Here is a 19,426-nt window from a genome sequence, read left to right on the forward strand (position 1 = left end):
ATACCTCTAAATATATATCATTGCTTTTAACCATTTTTATACTATGAAAAGGGATAGCCTTCTGCTGCAATGAGATTTGTGAACGTGTATTTTAAAAGAAATATATCAACTAAACATCTGGTTTTGGACATACTCTGTATCCTCTCTTCCACTAATTTTTTTTTTTTTTTTTATACTTTAAGTTCTAGGGTATATGTGCACAACATGCAGGTTTGTTACATATGTATACATGTGCCATGTTGGTGTGTTGCACCCATTAACTCGTCATTTACATTAGGTATATCTCCTAATGCTATCCCTCTCTGCTACCCCCCCCCCCCACAATAGGCCCCGGCGTGTGATGTTCCCCTTCCTGTGTCCAAGTGATCTCTTTGTTGAATTCCCACCTGTGAGTGAGAACATGCAGCGTTTGGTTTTCTGTTCTTGCGATAGTTTGCTGAGAATGATAGTTTCCAGTTGCATCCATGTCCCTACAAAGGACACGAACTCGTGCTTTTTTATGGCTGCATAGTATTCCATGGTGTATATGTGCCACATTTTCTTAATCCAGTCTGTCACTGATGGACATTTGGGTTGATTCCAAGTCTTTGCTATTGTGAGTAGTGCCACAATAAACATACGTGTGCATGTGTCTTTATAGCAGCATGATTTATATTCCTTTGGGTATATACCCAGTAGTGGGATGGCTGGGTCAAATGGTATTTCTAGTTCTAGATCCTTGAAGAATTGCCACACTGTTTTCCATAATGGTTGAACTAGTTTACAGTCCCACCAACAGTGTAAAAGTGTTCCTATTTCTCCATATCCTCTCCAGCACCTGTTTCCTGACTTTTTAATGATCGCCATTCTAACTGGTGTGAGATGGTATCTCATTGTGGTTTTGATTTGCATTTCTCTGATGGCCAGTGATGATGAGCATTTTTTCATGTTCTGTTGGCTGTATGAATGTCTTCTTTTGAGAAGTGTCTGTTCATATCCTTTGCCCACTTTTTGATGGGGTTTGTTTTTTTCCTATAAATTTGTTTGAATTCTTTGTAGTTTCTGGATATTAGCCCTTTGTCAGATGAGTAGATTGCAAAAATTTTCTCCCATTCTGTAGGTTGCCTGTTCACTCTGATGGCAGTTTCTTTGCTGTGCAGAAACTCTTTAGTTTAATTAGGTCCCATTTGTCAATTTTTGCTTTTGTTGCCATTGCTTTTGGTGTTTTAGTCATGAAGTCCTTGCCCATGCCTATGTCCTGAATGGTATTACCTAGGTTTTCTTCTAGGGTTTTTATGGTTTTAGGTCTAACATTTAAGTCTCTAATCCATCTTGAATTAATTTTCATATAAGGTGTAAGGAAAGGATCCAGTTTCAGCTTTCTACTTATGGGTAGTCAGTTTTCCCAGCACCATTTATTAAATAGGGAATCCTTTCCCCATTTCTTGTTTTTGTCAGGTTTGTCAAACATCAGATGGCTATAGATGTGTGGTATTATTTCTGAGGGTTTTGTTCTGTTCCATTGGTCCATATTTCTGTTTTGGTACCAGTACCATGCTGTTTTGGTTACTGTACCCTTGTAGTATAGTTTGAAGTCAGGTAGCATGATGCCTCCAGCTTTGTTGTTTTGGCTTAAGATTTAAGATTGTCTTAGCAATGCGGGTTCTTTTTGGTTCCATATGAACTTTAAAGCAGTTTTTTCCAATTCTGTGAAGAAACTCATTGGTAGCTTAATGGGGTTGGCATTGAATCTATAAATTACCTTAGGCAGTATGGCCATTTTCACAATATTGATTCTTCCTATCTATGAGCGTGTATGTTTTTCCATTTGTTTGTGTCCTCTTATTTCACTGAGCAGTGGTTTGTAGTTCTTCTTGAAGAGGTCCTTCACATCCCTTTAAGTTGGATTCCTAGGTATTTTATTCTCTTTGAAGCATTGTGAATGGGATTCATTCATGATTTGGCTCTCTGTTTGTCTGTTATTGTTGTATAAGAATGCTTGTGATTTTTGCACATTAGTTTTGTATCCTGAGACTTTGCTGAACTTGCTTATCAGCTTAAGGAGATTTTGTGCTGAGATGATGGGGTTTTCTAAATATACAATCATGTCATGTGCAAACAGGGACAATTTGACTTCTTCTTTTCCTAATTGAATACCCTTCATTTCTTTCTCTGGCCTGATTGCCCTAGCCAGAACTTCCAACACTGTGTTGAATAGGAGTGGTGAGAGAGGGCATCCCTGTCTTGTGCCAGTTTTCAAAGGGAATGCTTCCAGTTTTTGACCATTCAGTATGATATCAGCTGTGGGTTTGGCATACATCGGTCTTACTATTTTGAGATACATTCCATCAATACCTAATTTATTGAGCGTTTTTAGCATGAAGGGCTGTAGACTTTTGTGAAAGACCTTTTCTGCATCTCTTGAGATAATCATGTGGTTTTTGTCTTTGATTCTGTTTATATGCTGGATTACATTTATTGATTTGTGTATGTTGAACTTCTTCCACTAATTTTTAAAGGTTTTCCTCATATAATCTACTTCTTCACTGTGGTTCATTTAATTTTTTCCTAATTGGAAGATAGCACAAAGAGTTGGCAGTATACATTTCTATGTGACTTTAAGCACATACAGAAATGTTGCAACTTCAGTCTGATTAGGAAAAATGATAACATAAATATAAATGAGGAATAAAATAAATTAGAAAATAAGGGGCTCCAAACCTCTTTAAAGTATTTTCCTTTTGTTATAACCCATTTTTTTCTTATATGAACTCATTTTTATGATATAGTCTTGTCGTTAGGGCAAATCATAGGCATGAATTAAAAGATCAGTAGACACCACTTTATTTTTTTAGGTTTTTGTCAGCCTCCATCTATTAATCTTTCCTTCCATTTCTCCAGCCTAGTGCCTTGTAACAATAGGAGCTCTATAAACAGTACTTTTTTTTTCTTTTTTCGGGGGCAGGGAGACAGTCTCACTCTGTTGCCTAGGCCGGAGTACAGTGGCACAATCTCGGCTCACTATAACCTCCACCTCCTGGGTTCGAGTGATTCTTGTGCCTTAGCCTCCTAAGTAGCTAGGATTACAGGCATTGTGCCACTACACCCGGCTGATTTTTGTGTTTTTAGAGATGAGGTTTCCCCATGTTGGCTAGGCTGGTCTGGAACTCCTGGCCTCAAGTAATCCGCCTGCCTCCCAAAGTGCTAAGATTACAGGCATGAGCCACCACACCTGGCTGTAAACAGCACTTGAATGGTGAGTTAGCACTTTCTTATGAATTTCTGTATTACACTCTATTCTTGCCCTACTCTTTGCCTCCTGACCAGATTGATTCAGTAGCAGCTACTATTGAAGATAATTAACCTAGGAATGAAGTTGAATGGTCTCCCCTTGGTCTTCACTGATATCTTTTTGGGTGGCTCCCCCACTCAGCCTTCTCTGTTCCTACCCCAGCAGAAGGTTGTGACTTCTTTTTACAGCCTACAGAGGATGGATGTCTAGCTTCACCACTTGGCCTTTGCTGGTAGGGTTGGGAGTGGGCTGCTCTTTTTTTCTGTGGTGTTTAGCTAGAGTGGAGTGGTTCTTGTTGAAAAGCTTCTGTCTTGGTAGGCTGGCCTACTTCCTGGATAGAGAGGGCATGCTTTTCTTGGGGCTTTTTTTTTTTTTTTTTTTTCTGGGTCTCCTCCCATTGGTGTTTTTGGGTTGTTGGCGTCTCCAGTACCCAGTCTGAAATACATGAGACAAAAAGAAAATACATGAAACCAACCAACCAACCGAAGAAACAAACAAATACATGAGACAAAAAGAAAACCCATCATTTTGTTCCTTGGATCCTGAGCTCCCTTGTCAGACTGCCACCTTCTCTCCATCTTCTGAAAACAGAAGTTTCACAGGAACATATAATTTAATTTACAAAAGTTATGTTATGCATAACCTAAGAACAGTTGACACTGTATTTGCTCACTAATTACTTGTTGAATTGAAATAAAGAATAGGTGCATATTTCTTGAGATGTTTGTATCCATCTAAGATCTTTGTGATTTGAGAAAGGAAGAGGTGAGTAAAATAAACACCTAAAGCAGTTCTACCAAATTAATTTTCAAATCAACAATTTCTACATCTTTTAGTAAACAATTTATAATTTAGAGGAGGAAAGATAAAAAGTATTATATTGAACAATAACCTCAGTCTTTTAGGATTGTTACATGAAATTCATTTTGGATAATCATTTATCTTTTTATTCTTCTAGTGCTGTAGATTAAATGAGCCTGGTGTTGTATCACTAAACTATAGATCCTTTATGGAGCCAGTGGAGGCTTTCTCACTTATTTTGGGGCTGTCCCACACCCTGAAAGATGAAGGTTCAAATGAGTCAGGTGATCTTTTCACAAATGCAATTGGAGTGTTCAGTTTACATTTTTAAAAGTACTTTAAAAGTACTTTTACTTTCAGCTTGAGTCACTCTTCCCAGGCTTTATCTAGGTGGCTTAGGTTAGCTAGGGCTGTGTCCCATGATGTACAGTCCCTTTACACAATGTTGGAGATCAAACTTGGCTTCATGTCTTGCTTCATATTCCCACAGCCTCTCAGAGTCCTGTGGATGATGACTGAGGAGACAAACCATGCAAGCAACATACTTTTTAAAAAGTCAGTTTCAATAATGACTTAATTTTAAGTTATAATTTCATGGAACACTTTCATCACTTTCTGTTTCACAGTATTTTACCCAGTTATTAATTAATCTAAGTAGTGTATCTTCGGGAGGTAAGACAGTTATTTCCATTTTACAGATGAGGAAATCAAGAAAAGTCATTTAGTTTATGACTTATCCATGAGCATTCAGTGAGTTGAGATTAGAAGTGGAACAACAGACCAAGATTGGAACTCTAAATGTTTTCTTTAACCACCATCCTGTGCTTAGCCCAATAGACCGTGCCAGTAACCAAATTAAATTTATTTATCTTTCACAATGAGAACAAGATTATCCAATTAGAATTAAGAAAATTAGAAAGAAATTAGAAAAAAATTAGAAATTAGACAGAAATTAGAAAGAAATTAGAAAAAAGATTATCCAATTAGAATTTTGTTATAGACATGGTCTGTAAATATCTAATTTTTCAGTCTGATGCATCAAGAATGTTAAATCATTATCATAGCTCCTCTTTCATATGTAGCATAATAGAAAGCCCGTAATACAAGATGATAATTTTTTAAAAAATGTTGTTATTAAGAAATATGGTAGTTATTTGAAAATAAATGATTCCATTTAATTTTTTACAATGTAAAGAAAAATGTGATATGTACATAGCAAACATAAATATAGTACATATACTTTTCATTAGATACATTCTATATCTGCACTTCATACATTATACATACACAACGTAAGACACTGAAAATTTGGGATAGGTTTATAAACTATCGATGCTACCACATGAAAGAATACTGTTGTGTGAAATAATTGGAATTTGGGAACAGGCTTATTTAATTTTCATCTTCACCTTCCCCATTAGTTTAAATGTATTCAAATATTTATCTAAATACAGTGTCAGATTGGGCTGCTATAATAAGAATACCATAGACTGGGTAACTTAAACAACCGGTATCTACTTTCCCTGGTTTTAGAGGATGAGAAGTCCAAAATTAGGGTGCCAGCATAGTCAGGTTCTGGTGAGGCCCTCTTACTGGTTTCCATATGGCGGCCTTCTTGTTGTATCCTCACATGACAGAGAGAAAGGAAGCAAGTGTTACTGAGTCTCATATAAAGTCATTAATCCCATCATGAGGATTCTACCCTCATGACTTAATCGCGTCCCAAAGGTCCCACCACCTCATACCATCTCTTTGAGGGTTAGGGTTTCAACACATGACTTGGGGAACACATAACATATAGATATAGTTTCTTTTTAGAGTAGTTTGTTTCATGTTGGGAAAAAGTTACTCAAAATTAAGGGCCTAAATTCTAGATACATCTCTTAGTCTGCTAAATATATTGATTATGGAAGCACATTTGCAGGATTGTCTTTGAGAGTTAGCATCCTGACTTTGCAATTCAGTTGTATTGTCGCATCATCTCATGGAGATTTCTTTTGTGCTTTTTCCTTTTCACACTTTATCCTATTCCTGAGACTCTCTTTTTGCACTCTATTAAAATTCAAGTCAACATCAGGTAAAGCTGGGTCATAATGTATTGCTTTTTCAGACAGCGGCTTCTGTTTTTCACATTGAGTATTTTCTTTCAAATGACTCAGTTTGAAGTGATACTAAAGAAGTGTAAAATTAGAGATCATCGCTCAGTTATCTAAGATTAGGAATGCCTATAATAAAACTAAAGTATTATCAAGCACACCGCCTTGCGCTTACAGTCCTAGCATTTTGGGAGGCCAATGTAGGAGGATCACATGAGGACAGGAATTTGAGGCTAGCCTGGTGGGCAACATGGTGAGACTGTATCTCTACAAAAAATAACCAGAAAATTGTCTGGGCATGGTGATATGTGCCTGTAGTCCTAGCTACTTGGAAGACTGAGGTGGGAGGATCACCTGAGTCCAGGAATTCAAAGCTGCAGTGAGCTATGATCACACCACTGCATTCCAATCTGAAGGACAGAGTGGGACCGTATTTTTAAAAAACAACACAACCTATTTATTATACATTTTATTTCCCAAGTCCAAATTAATTATTCCTATGTTTGAAGTCCCATAGTATTTGATTATTAGCGTATATTTTATTTTGCCTTGTATTGTATGAGCTGTTTACTTAATCCTCACAGAGTGTAATAAAGTGCTTTACACTTTGCCTATTCTCAAGTACATGTTTTAGATTAAATTTATCCCCATAAGGAAAAGATCAACATGCGACCCCTTTCTGATATCTAGTCCGTTAGTGTGGATATGTTGATTTTGTTTTTATTCCAGCTTGCTTCTCTTTAGACTATCAAACTATAGATTCATTTTTAGTTTTACTTTCCATTAATAGTGTATTCATCTAGTTAGATTGTTTTCCCAGTAGTCTTTTAATTTCTCATGGTAAAAATAGATTATCATTTCTCAATTACTTCTAAATATCAATTCCATTCTAATAAATGCCATTTAGATATCCAGTCCAACAGTAACAGTGCCTACCACACAGCAGGTGCTCAAAAAATGAATAAATGGATGAATGAGTGAACTAACGAATGTTCCTTACCGCCTGTCCATTTAATAGTTTATTCATGTAGGTATTTATCAGTATGGCTGCTATGTTCATATATTTGCAGTTGCTAAAAATTCTTAAACTCCTTAGTGGTAAAGGTTGACTCTCTGCAAGTGGGCGTGAACATGTTACCTCAAACCTATTAATTTAAGATGTAGCAAGTTAATATTATCCAAAGTAGATTGATAGTCTAAGACCCACTAAGAATTGCATGGAATTGTTATATAGATTAAATGAGGTATAATGTGTGTTTGTAAAGGGAGTCTGTATAACCGTAAAGTACTACACCAAGGTTAGTTTGGTAAAGCACACTTTTATTAATATGGAACTAATAATATGTGTTGTAGTTATGTTGTAGTTACTAACTATATTTCTTAGAATATGCAATGTACGTTTGAGCAAATAGACTGGATTATATAAATTGTCAAGATTGGAACTAAGCTCTTCAGGAGTATCTAATTCTTGGTAAGGTGTCTTTAGGTGTTCCTAAATAATTGGAGGATGTAATTATGAGAACATTTATAAATGAATAATAGCTAAGTATGTACTGTTGACAGATCGTTATTGAAAAGCAGATTTCTAGATGTCAGCACTACAACTTAAAAGTGAAGCTTTTTATTTTGAATGAAATATTAGTAGTTTGGGTTTATTTGTACAAAATATTCAAAGACTGGATGTTGAAAGATTAAACTTGTCTCTAGAGATTATTTAAGAACAAGACTAGATTTTCTGTTCATTTGAAATTAGAAATGAAGGAAACAAGTAAAATGGTTTATAGTTGAAAATGTATTGTGAATTGGAAAGGATTTTCAGTTCCACTCAAGAAAACATTTAAGTCCATTAGTAATATCTGGCCTTTTAATTTTAAGCCAAAAACAATTTACTAAGGATAGTCTAACTTTAAAAAAATCACTGTGAAATATGTTTCTTGGTTTACAGTTTTGAGCGTTTGGAAGGCTATATAGTTTTTTTCTTACCTCATACAAAAAGAGAGCATTATCTTTTTTCTATAAAATTTTCTTTTCACTGGTGTCATTTTGTTATGCTCCTTGCATTTGTACAATAGGATAGTACAAAGTACTGTGGTCTTATTATTCAATGGAAATGTGGCCTTTCAGGGATCATTTGCTGTCTAGAAGTCTATTTACCAGCAGTTACGAACAGGTTGTGCTTCACTGTTAGGTTGATGTGGTTGCAAGGCAGCATTTTAAAAAGAGAAGAGTTTTAAATATCATGCTTGGAAAAAATCTGAAGGACAATTAAAATCTAATGTCTAATAACCATTTTAATGCAGATATCATTTTGAAATTGTTTATATTTTGTTCCTTTTCTTTGGTATAATAAGTCCATTAGTCATGATTTCTTTTAAGAACCTACTTGGGATTTTAGGCAGATGAAGGCAGTTGTCTTAACCTCTAGACAACATATAGTGTATTTAAATACATATGTATGATAAAGTCTTGCAATTTTAGATCAGACCCTTTTGGAAGTCTAGATGTGGTCTGCACACTGGTTGAGTAGATATTCACTTTGTTTGTTTGTTTGTTTGTTTGTTTGAGAGATGGGAACTTGCTATGTTGCCCAGGGATCCCCCAGGCTCAGCTTCCGGAGTAGCTGGGACTGTAGGTGCACTCTACTGCACCCAACTCCCAAGTTCATTTCTGTATTGACTTTGTAGAGCAACTTGCTTAACAAATTGATAATTATACATACATTTCAAAAAATATGTTTAGCCTTGCTAAGAGAAAAACAAAATCTTTCAAAGAATCATTAAGCAATTTCAATTTCATTTGTTTATATACAAACAATATACTGTTTATAGTGTCTAGCATAACTTCTTTGTATATGCTCATTTTAGTAACAGTACAAGGCTGAATGAGCGAAACATATAATAGAGAAATGGCAAGCTGACTGAAAGATATAGTTAAAATAGTTTCTTAATTCTGTTTGTACTTTCCAATATGGTAGCCACTAATGATGTGTAGCTGTTGAGCTAGACTGCAGTGAGATGTGCTGTAAGTATAAAATAACACACCACATTTTGAAGACTTGATGCAAAAAGAAAGAATGTAAAATATCTCACTAATAACTGATATGTATTGCTATGTTGAAATAATGTTTTAGAACATACGGTTAAATAAAATGTATTACTAAAATTCATCTTTTTTTAATATGACTACTAGGAAATTTAAAATTATATATGTGCTTGCATTTCTAGATAGCACTATTAAACAGCACTGATCTGTATGATCTTAAACATTACAATTAAATATTGGATAACTGCAGCTTTAGCTTGTGTTCTAGAAGGAGTTCAGATGTTGTACCTGTTTTGGCCGCATTTTCCTTCTTTGTATTCTTCTCTCACTCAGCCTCGGTCCAGTTTGAGAGCTGTTAGTGTTCCAGCATAAGATTCTCTTCTTAATCCTCTTTTTTCTTCTTCTTCTTTTTTTTTTTTTTTTTTTTTTTAAGACTGAGTCTCACTCTGTCATCCAGGCTGGAATGCAGTGGCGCAATCTTGGCACACTGTAACCTCCACCTCCCGGGTTCAAGCGATTCTCCTGCCTCAGCCTCCTCAGTAACTGGGATTACAGGCGTGTGCCACCACGCCTAGCTAATTTTTTGTATTTTTAGAGGCAGGGTTTCACCATGTTGGTCAGGCTGGTCTCGAACTCCTGACCTCGTGGTCCGCCCACCAAATTGCTGGAATTACAGGTGTGAGCCACCACACCCAGCCAATCCTCATAATATTTTAAGATGATTTCATCTTCCTTCCTCTAGAGGTCACAGACATTGGCAGGTCATTCCCTAAGTGAATATGAATAATATTATGTGTTTTGAAGAAGTGAAATCTGTGGTCTAGCTACCTTTCAGATTCCCCTTTTCTCTCAGAGGAAGGCTTTTGCCTGCATGGTAGTATTGTCACAACCTGTAACTTATAGTTCAGATTCAAAAACCCCTTTTCTTACTGGAAAGCATATACAACAACAGAGAAAATAAAAATAAATTAAAAAACAGCATAAATGCCATTTTTAGAAGGCAAAAAAAAAAAAAAGTCTACAAACCCCAAAGTGCTGCTTAAAGTGATTGAAACCCAGCAGAGAGGTGAAACAGCACTGGGGGCAGGGAGCTGAGAGGCCAGCGTGGTGACAGATTTCAGAACGCACCAGCGCTAAGGACCTACCTAAAGGCCTGGCACCAGCCCTAAAGACCAAAGGCTGGAGCTGGTGCCACCATGGTCAAAACTGAGATCTGGCATTAGGCAATAGCCACTTAGTCAGGGGAAGGAGAAGAGAGAAACAGAAGGTGTGGGACAGTATCTAGTAGGATCAGACCTCAGCCGGCAAACAGAAATACATTTTCTGAAGTTCAGGTGTCATCTTGGAGAGTAGGCCTGTTACTCTTGGGACAGTGGTCAGTGAGGTAACTAGGCAACTAGGGGGAGCTAAGCTGGCTGCAGAAGCTCTCCTGGACCTAGTGCTGCAAAAAACTAATTTGAAAAAGATAGTTTCACACTGTGGCATGGAAAAGAGAGCTCTTGAAGATTGGCAAAGGCTGCCTTTATCCCTCCTTCCCCCAGCCCTTCCCTCTCTGGAACCTCCTACCTGGTCCAGGAAAATCTAATCTATTCAGCCAACTTTGTAACCATAAGTTACAAAGTGTATTCATATGACATCAATTCAAACATACTATTAAAACAGAAGAAAAACACATGAGAAAGAAGCATACTGGCAGATTAGTTCTTCCCTAGTCCACTCATCGAACCTGAGTGTGCTAGTGCTTCTGCTTGTCTACTTAGATCTTGATTTTTTTGGTTTCTTTTATTAAAACATAATATTTTGAAGAGTAGAAACTATTGTTCCAGCACAAAATGTAGTATCTACATCCTAGAAGGCCTTTTGTACTTTAAGATGGTGTAAATGCATGGGTAATAGCATTTATCATGATTGGAAAAGGATTGCCATCAGTCTCTCTAGAGTAGGAAAAAGTGGTCTCAGAATGGTGGAATTTTTAGTTTGCCTTTTTTTTTTTTTATTAATGTTAGGGAAGCTATGAAGTGTACTTATTATTGCCAAATTCACCTGCTGAAGGCTACTTTATGCGTAGTGTGTGGCATTCATCCATGAGTTTCAGGTGGGGAAACAGGCACCGACATTAAGGATCCCAGACAATTTGCTGACTTTGAAGCATTAAATGGGTAGTTACTGGTTCAATATTTTCTGCCTCTTTACTTAGGAGACTTTTCACAGGTTGAAAGCACAAAGAACCAAGTGTAATAATAGTGTTCACATCTTTTCTAGATAGCATTCTCCTTTCAGATGAAGGCTCAAGACCTGCATACTCACTCCCCCGCCCCACCCCCCCACCCCCAAAAGAATAAAAACATACTCCAAATTGCATGTGATTTTAGGTGATTTGAAGATCCTCTAAAGCTTCTCCAGGGGCCTGCGTTAATAACTCCCATTTTAAAGAGTATACTTTTTTTTTTCTTCTTCTCATGGTGGAATCTTTTGGACTTTTTGTTTCTAGAGGGTCAGTAAGGCAGGCTCTGGATTTCTGATGTCATCTTTTCAGTTGTTATATTTAAAATTGGACTTATAATTTACTCGTCTTATTGACTGATACAATAAAATGTAAATGATTATTAGTGTTTTGCTTATAAATTGCTTGACTAATTTTTGCCTACTATCTAAAACATTTGCCAGAATTTCTCAAATAACCAGTGCTAAGCTTAATTTATCACATTAAGCTTGATTCATCACCTTTTTCCTCTTTAGGGGAATTGACTTCTCTTTGTGTAGTCATTGATTTAACAACAAGTATTTTAATGTCTTCGTTGTTTGAGGAAGAATTGGCAGACCTAAATATATACCAGTTTCTTACTATTTAGAGTTATAGAGTAATGATTCATGTGATAGGTTCTTGCTGGTTTTTAAAGTATGTATCTAAAACCATTTATGAGTTAATTTTTATGTAGGTAATTTAATTCCAAAAACTGTGTCAGGCTGAGTTAAAGAAGTTACAAAACATTTATTTGTGTCTTTTAGACATAAGTTGTTTCACTTTATTTTAAGCTTCCTTGATATTTGCTTAAGTTACATTTTTATCTTGCAAAATAGTTGGAAACAAACATGCCATTTTCAGGTATTATAGTAGAATTCTATTTTGAAAAAGTACTAGTCGAAAGAGGCTTTTTTCTAACTTTCAGATTGCTGCTTGGAACCCTTTAAATTACAGAATCATATTAATGTGCCTTTGTTACCTGATATCTGATAAGGAATCTATTCGTGCTATTTCTTATTTATAGTGCCAATTCTTTGTATCCCTAAGTTATTTATATGAAATAGATAAGTTTACAGTGTCTTTTTTCTTCTCACTAGCCATGTGTTTTATCTAATAGTAAAGATTATACCTTGAAAAATAAAATACAGAGGCACCTCTATTTTCTTGTAAAATGTACCTGATCTCAGAGACAACACCTTGCTTTACCTCATTTTATCACCAAATACAGTTATTTCTTTTCTACTGAAGAAAAGCACTTCAATGCATTGATGACATACTTATCCCATTGATGCATATTCATTCTAAGGCTTGTCTCATGATGCTTGCTTGCTGCTGATGATTTGCTCATCTTAATTTTTTTTTAAGTCATGAGAACAACTTTTGTGTTTTTGGAGTCAAGGAATATTGGCAGATTCAGTCCCTGCTTGTCTTCTTTACTGAAGTCTCTTTATTGTTGGGATCTCTTATGGTATTCTACTGATTTCTCTTTCCTTCGCTACTCTCCATTCTGCCTACTCCCTTCCAAATAATTCACATCTAAGACTCCTGAAACAGAAGTGTTAGTCTTAGGCTCCTTTACATATCAACACCATTTTGAGTATCACCTGCTAGAAATTGAAAGGAGGCTCTGAGTTTGTGAGTTCCACAGTAATAACAACCAAACTTCAGAAAATGAAGTGGAAAATTTCAGTTTGATCATAGCAATAAATTCACTTTGTCTCTACTGACCATAGTCATAATATTTGCAAAGTGATGTTTCTTGACTCTTATACCACAGATGACTTCAGATGTGTTAGTACCAGCTAAGAATGTAATACCACAGCATTTAAAACATTTGCATGAATCTTGGGTTTCTTTTTCTAATGCTAAATTAAGGAAGAATTTTAGGAAGCTGTTAAGCTTCTTCATTACATATTTCTATTTATGCTTCATCTGTCATCTCATTTATAGGAATCCTTCCTTAAATTTCCCTAAGACCAGGTAATCTTTATCTTGTTCAGATCATGTTAGAACTTTAGCTGTCAGTTTTGGTTTTGCATATCAAAATATTTTAGGGAAAAGTAATCTACATATAAGTTTGCTTCATATTCTTTCACTAAAAAATCTGTATTACATTTCTCAAGTATATTTTAGACTGACATTATACCACTGGTTAGTTTTTCTACTAGGAGATATGTGCTATTTTTTGTTTGTGTTGCTTTTTCTTATTTATCAAGCAACCATTGATCACCTGCCATGTGTCAGGCACTATGCTTAGAGGCTTGGGATTAGGATATAAAATGTCTTATGATGACACTTGACAGGTTTTGATAAGAGACTCTTAAAATATGAAACCTTTATCAGTGTGAGTTTCAGTATTGAGTCGTAGTGCATCTAAAGGAATTCCATAAAACCAGCATTTTAGTGTTAGGGTTGAGAAGTCTTTAGTAATGAGAAGACTACTCTACTACATGGTTCATGTGAGCCTGTAATCAAATTCACCAGTTTTTTTTAGGTTTCTTCAGACTTGCTGCCTCTTTAAGATGATGAGCTCCCAAGAGTGGGAGCTCTACCTGGTCCAGAGTCTGACATATAATATAAATAAGTAATATATAATATGATTGATGAGTGGATGATTCAAATTCTATGAAGAGGGAGAAGATGGGAAAGAGCCAAGATGAATAGAAGTTTAGCCTAGTTTTCCTCCCCTGTTGTTGCCTTTCTCTTTTTTTCTCTAATTCCCTTTTTAAGAAGCAGACCATGTTGACTGAAGATACCCTCTGAAGGGGCTGGATAGAGCTTTTCAGGCCCAAACTGATTTTATCACTTAGATTTGATTATGTTCTGGGAGATTAATTATCCTTAACCAAACTTCTTAATTATTATTTTTTAATGAATTTGGGAGTATCCATGCTTTATTAAGTGAAAAAAAATTAAGATGCTAAATAAAACATTTCGTATCTTCCCATTAGGTTAACATACACTTAAATAAAAGTTTCACGTCCCTTTGATCATAAAGGAGAGTGAAATGATTCACTCCCATCTTGATCATATTGTATATAATAGGAAGGAAGAAGAGAAGATTATTAACAGTTGCATTACATACCTTTTATTGTTTGACTTGTTATGGGCAGCCATTACTCTGGTAATTAAACAAAATCAATAAAATACATAAAATTTAAACAAAACACAGCAACAAAACAAAGGATTGAATCTGTCTCTTTTAATATAAGCAGTCGCATTGGCCTCTATTCAAGTTTGCCTATGTACAACACAAATATTGTGATATATTAGAAAGAGGCCAAAGCTTGTCAAGCTTAAGGTGGGTCCTGGTATATCTTTCCTCAAAACAAGGAACCTAATAATCTACACTAAGCTAAATTGAGAGATACCACATTAGTGATTCTTTCCAGATAAAGATCCTCTCTAAAGTGATTCATCAGCTTCCCCTGGAAAGAATTACGGCATTACTCAAGCTTATTTACTTATTTATTTATTTATATTTTATTTTTCCAAACTTTTAGATTCAGGATGTACATTTGTAGGTTTATTACCTGGGCATGTTGTATGATGCTGAGGTTTGGAATATGGGTGATCCCATCACCCAGGTACTGAGCATAGTGACCAACAGTTTTTCAACCATTGCCTGCCTCCCTTCTGCCTTCCTTTAGTAGTCTATTGTCTATTGTTGCCATCTTTATGAGTACCCAGTGTTTAGCTCCCACTTAGGAGAACCTGCATTTTCTGTCCCTGTGTTAATTCTCATAGGACAGTGGCGTCCAGCTATATCCATATTGCTACAAAGTACATGATTTTGTCCTTTTTTATGACTCTGTAGTATTCCACGGTGTATGTCTACCACATTTTCTTTATCTAGTCCACCATTGTTGGACACCTAGGTTGATTCCATGTCTTTGGTATTGTGAATAGTGTCACAGTGAACACGAAAGTATTTGTGTCTTTTTGGTAGAATGATTTGTTTTCTTTGGATATATCCCCAGTGATGGGATTGCTGGATCAAATGGTAGTTCTGTTTTACTTTCTTTGAGAAATCACCAAACTGCTTCTTGCAGTGGCTGAGCTACTCTACATTCCTCCCAAGTGTAGAAGCATTTCCTTTTCTCCATAGCCTTGCCAGTATCTGTTGTTTTTTGACTTTTTAAATAATAGTTATTCTCACTGGTGTGAGATGGTATTTCATTGTGATTTTGATTTGCAGTTCCCTGATGATTAGTGATGTGGAGCATTTTTTCATATGTTTGTTGACTGCTTTTATATGTCGAATTTTGAGAGATCTCTGCTCATATCTTTTGCTCATTTTTTAATGGGATTATTTGTTTTTTGCTTGTTCGGTTGTTTAAGTTACTGATAGATTCTGGATATTAGACCTTTGTTGGATGCATAGTTTGCAATATTTTCTTCCATTCTGTAGGTTGTTTACTCTGTTGATAGTTTCTTTTGCTTTGCAGAAGCTCTTTAATTATGTCTCACTTGTCAACTTTTGTTTTTGCTGCAACTGCTTTTGAGGACTTAATCATAAATTCTTTCCCAAGGTCAGGATCTAGAATTGTGTTTCCTAGGTTTTCTTCCAGGATTCTTATAGTTTGAGGTCTTACATTTAAGTCTTTAATTCATCTTGAGTTAATTTTTGTTTATGGTAAAAGATAGGAGTCTAGTTTCATTCTTCTGCATATGGCTAGCCAGCTATCCCAGGACAACATATTGAAAAGGGAGTCCTTTCCTCATTGCTTATTTTTGTCAACTTTGTCAAAGATTAGATGACTGTAGCTATGCAGCTTTATTTGAGTTTTCTATTCTGTTTCACTAGCTTATGTGTCTGTTTTTGTAACAATATCATGCTGTTTGGCTACTGCAGCCTTGTAGTATAGTTTGAAGTTGGATAATGTGAAGCCTTCATCTTTGTTCTTTTGCCTAAGATTGCTTTAGCTATTCAGGTTCTTTTTTGATTCCATATGAAGTTTACAATAGATTTTTTCTGATTCTATGAAAAGTGATGGTAGTTTGATAGGAATAGCATTGAATCTGTAGATTACTTTGGGCATTATGGCCATTTTAAAGATACTGATTCTTTCAACCTATGAGCATGGAATGTTCTCCATTTGTTTGTGTCATCTGTGATTTATTTTAGCCATGTTTTATAGATCTCCTTGTAAAGACCTGTCACCTCTTTAGTTAGATGTATTCATAGGTTTTTTTTTGTGTGTGTGTGTTTTGTGTGGCTATTGTAAATGAGATTTTGTTCTTGATTTGGTTCTCATCTCGAGCATTATTGGTGTATAGAAATGCTGCTGATTTTAATACCTTGATTTATATCCTGAAACTTTACTGAAGCCCAAACTTATTAAAACAACGTCTATACAGCATGAGAGTCAGAAACAAAGAGCCACAGAAAGTGAAGTTTGATTACCAGTTGTACTTATTAAAATCTGTGTGCCTTTAGATAAATTGGTCATTTCCATTAGCTTCCATATCTATTAAATGAGTGTAATCATGGGACTTAACTCATGGCATTCTTTAAAAAGATTAAATGGCAATCCTAAATTCCTAACACTAAGAGAGTATTCAAATTAAATTAATAGCAGAGAAGAGCAATGTGATATAAAATTATAGTTAGCACAGAGCCTTGCATTTTGAAATTCTCAATAATTTTTTGTTGTTGCATTAGTAATTATCAGTACTAATTTATAGAAACATATCCTTACTAATATACACTATATATGTAAATATACACACACATATATAGAATAAAGTACACACATATACATATATGCTCAGGGCTGCCATTTAGAGCATCCTATTTACAATCTACTCAGGAAACTTAATTAGTTATCAGAAGTTGGCTTTGTGAAAATTTGATCAAAGAAAAACAGATGATCCTGGAGGGTATTTCATCCAGGCTTGGAAATAGTAGAGCTTGAAAAATTAGGCCTTCCACATTAGTACATACTTTTCCAGCATTCATGTTACTCATCTTTGCTAATTATATCAGTGAGTCTCTGCCTTTCCCTCTGACCATCTGCTGCTGCTGCAGCCGCTGCCACTGCCTCCTCCTCCTCCTTCTTCTTCTTCTGTACATAATATTCATACATACATTCTTCTTTCATGCATATACTATATGAACTCTGACAGATTTATATTTTTGAACTCTTGTTTGTTATTAACCATGAACTTCGATATTTCATGCAAGGCAATTAATTTTTTCTTTTCTTTTTAATATCATATATTTTCCAAATATGTGTACCGTGGTTTTTTAATGCATACAACTGATTTAAACATCAAGTAAGCATGTATATTATTTCATTTAATCTTCAGAGCATCTTTGTGAAATAAGTCATATCCATTCGTCCAACAAAAATACTGAGGCTAAAGAGGCATTAAATGAGTTGCCTGAAGTTACGTAGTTAATAAGCACCACAGTTAGGAATTCTGTCTACTCCATGATCTCAGGCCCATCTTTCCACAGCATCACGACAACCTTAACAGAAAGGTCTTAGAAATCTCCATTTATGAATCTTCTCTCTTAGGATGGATTACTTCTATAAATATGTTCATTTTGTAGTGATTTTTACTTGACTCAACTTCATAATAACCTTTCCTGACCTTGTAACCCACCCACACCCTCCTTATTAACTGGCATAATGGAAGAAAATAAGAGATTACGTATCCTTGAGAAAACAAAGGACAAAGAATGTCTCAGGTGTGACGGTATCTAATAATTAGAGGACAGCTTCAGCAAGGAGGAGATGAGGAAGGAAAACAGAATATATGTCTAGAAATAACAGGTGAAGTGAAGGGTGGATAAACCTGGAGATCAAGACTGGGTGTTCTCCATTCAATTAGAAATGAAAGTTTGGGGAGTGAGTAAAGAAAGGGATGAATATGAGAGATAAAGAAACTTGGAGGAAGGAGGCAGTCTGTAACAATTTCTGTGGGAACATCAGCATTGAATCAAGCAGAGAAATGTGTTTGACGTTGTTGATAGCCTTGTGCTTTAGGAATATATTTTTTTGGTCATTTTTTTTATTGTGATAAAATCCATGAACCATGAAAATTACCATTTTAACCACCTTTTTTCTATCATGACAGCATACTATTCAGCATTCAAACCATTTTCAAATGTACAAATCAGTGGCATTAAGTACATTATTAATCTCCTGCCACTATTTTCACTGTCCATTTCCAGAACTTTCTCATCATCCCAAACAGAAACTCTGTAGCCATTAAACAGTAACTCCTCATTTCTCTCTCTTCTTCACCCCTGGTAACCACTATTCTATTTTCTGAAGTTGTGAGTTTGCATATTCTGTATACCTCATATGATTCAAATCATACAATATTTGTCTTTTTCTGTCTGGCTTATGCCACTTAGCATAATGTTTTCAAGTTGTATCCATATTATAACATGTCAGAATGTCATTCCTTTTAAGGCTGAATAATATTCCATTGTAGGTGCATACCACATTTAAAAAATCCATTGTATTTTTTTGTTTGTTTGTTGAGACAGGGCCTTGCTCTGTTGCCCAGACCCGAGTATAGTGGCACGATCATGGCGCAATGCAGCCTCAACCCCCTAGGCTCAAGTGATTCTTTTACTTGAGCCAACCCAGTAGCTGGGACTACAGGCGTGTGCCACCATACCTGGCTAATTTCTTTTTTTTGTAGTATTGAGGTCTCGCTGTGTTATTCAGGCTGAACTTAAACTCCTGGCCTCAAGCAATCCTCTTAATTCAGCCTCCAAAAATGTTGGGATTACAGGCATGAGCCACTGTGAAAAATTTATTATTGATTGGGCATATGGGTTGTTTCTACCTTTTGGCTATTGTGAATAGTACTGCAGTGAATATTGGTGTACAACATAATCAATTTTAAAACTACATTGAAAATCTTTTGTGAAAGTACTGTTTTAATTATTGTTTCATACTATTTAAGTCATTCAGAAAGTCTGATAAATTTGTGTGAGGAAAAGAGAGT

General features: G+C 35.6%; 1 protein-coding gene and 1 non-coding gene across 3 annotated transcripts in view; both read left to right on the plus strand.

Annotated features, from left to right (window-relative positions):
• The window catches only part of RNGTT (RNA guanylyltransferase and 5'-phosphatase), a 347,371-nt gene that overhangs the window by 238,391 nt on the left and 89,554 nt on the right, over positions 1 to 19,426 (plus strand). The window lies entirely within an intron of this gene.
• On the plus strand, positions 4,429 to 4,617 carry LOC111538109. The gene has a single exon (XR_002730214.1). It is a non-coding gene; the product is annotated as a small nucleolar RNA SNORA73 family (small nucleolar RNA).

This window comes from Piliocolobus tephrosceles, chromosome 5 (genome assembly GCF_002776525.5).
Source record: "Piliocolobus tephrosceles isolate RC106 chromosome 5, ASM277652v3, whole genome shotgun sequence".
Lineage (NCBI taxonomy): Eukaryota > Metazoa > Chordata > Mammalia > Primates > Cercopithecidae > Piliocolobus > Piliocolobus tephrosceles.